The following is a 1,809-nucleotide window of genomic DNA, read 5'->3' as shown; positions in this document are numbered from 1 at the left end:
TGTCACATTTATTTGTGAATGTTGAATCATCTTCATGATCTATGAAAATACTAAACATTAATCCTGTTTAATAATCATTTTATATAATGTTGAATTCAGTTTGCTAATATTTTGGTTAGAATTTTGCATCTATATTCATCAAAGACATTGGCCTGTAGTTTTTTTTTTTAATTGTAGTGTTTTTCTCTGTTTTTGAATCAAGGTAATGGTGGCTTCATATGATGTATTTAGGAATATTCCTTTCTCTTAAATTTTTTTGAAATACTTTGAGAAAGACAGGTATTATCTCTCCTTTATATATTTGGTAGAATTCCCCTGTGAAGCTGTGTTTGGTACTAGTATTTTTATTACATATTCAATTTCACTACTAATAATAAGCCTTATCAAATTGTCTATTTTTTCTTCATTCAGTCTTGGGCATTTTGTATATTTCTATAACTTTCTATTTTTATGTTGTCTGATTTTTGGTATATAACTATTTATAGATTTCACTTGTGATTTTTGTATCTCTGTGATGTTGGTAGTTATTTCTCCCCTTTCATTTATCATTTTATTTAGGTTATTTCTCTAATTTCTTCTTGGTGACCCTGGGTAAAAGTTTAACTATTTTGTTTTTCTTAAAAAAAAAAAACAACACTCTTTTTAGTCTCTATTTTATATAATTCCTCTCTGATCTTGATTATTGTCTTCCTTCTGCTGATGTTGAAATTTGCTAGAGTTTTATAATTCTTTCAGGTGGTAGGTGAGGTTTATTATATGAGATTTTTCGTATTTTGATCAAAGCCTGTATAGCTATAAATTTGCCTCTTAGAAGTGCTTTTGCTGCATCCCAGAGGTTTTGGAATGTTCTGTTTAACTTTTAATTTGTCTCCTGTTATTTTCGAATTTCCTCTTTGGTGTCTTCTTTGACACATTGGTTTTTTATAGAATATTGTTCAGTGGCACTTATCCTTTTCTCATTTTTCTTTCTGCAAGTGTTTTCCAGTTTAATAGTGTTGTGTTTATGAAAAAAATGCTTGATATAATTTCTATCCTATTAAATTAGTTGAGACTTTTTATGGCCTTACCTATGATCTCTTTGGAGAGTGGTCCATATACACTGGAAAAGAATAAATACTCTGCTGTTTTTGACTAGAATATCCTGTTCAGTTCAGGTCAACTGCTCAGTTGTGTCCGATTCTTTCAACCCCATGGACTGCAGCATGCCAGGCTTCTCTGTCCATCGCCAACTCTCAGAGCTTGCTCAGACTCATGTCCATTGAGTCGGTGATGCCATCCAATCATCTCATCCTCTGTCATCCCCTTCTCCTCCTGCCTTCAATCATTCCGAGCATCAAGGTCTTTCTAATGAGTCAGTTCTTTGCATCAGGTAGCCAATGTATTGGAATTTCAGCTTCAGCATCACTCCTTCCAATGACTATTCAGGACTGATTTCCTTTAGGATTGACTAATTTGATCTCCTTGCAGCCCAAGGGACTCTCAAGAGGCTCCTTCAACACCACAGTTCAAAAGCATCAATTGTTAGGCGCTCAGCTTTCTTTCTTTCTTTTTTTTTATGTCTTTCTCTTTTATTTTTTTTTAATTTTTTTTTCTAATTTTATTTTACTTTTAAACTTGACAGTATTGTGTTAGTTTTGCCAAATATCAAAATGAATCCGCCACAGGTATACATGTTTTCCCCATCCTGAACCCTCCTCCCTCCTCCCTCCCCATACCATCCCTCTGGGTCGTCCCAGTGCACTAGCCCCAAGCATCCAGTATCGTGTATCGAACCTGGACTGGCAACTCGTTTCTTACATGATATTTTAC

The sequence above is a fragment of the Bison bison genome, unplaced genomic scaffold, assembly GCF_000754665.1.
Source record: "Bison bison bison isolate TAMUID 2011002044 unplaced genomic scaffold, Bison_UMD1.0 scf7180017864378, whole genome shotgun sequence".
Classification (NCBI taxonomy): domain Eukaryota; kingdom Metazoa; phylum Chordata; class Mammalia; order Artiodactyla; family Bovidae; genus Bison; species Bison bison.
This window is presented reverse-complemented; position numbering follows the sequence as displayed.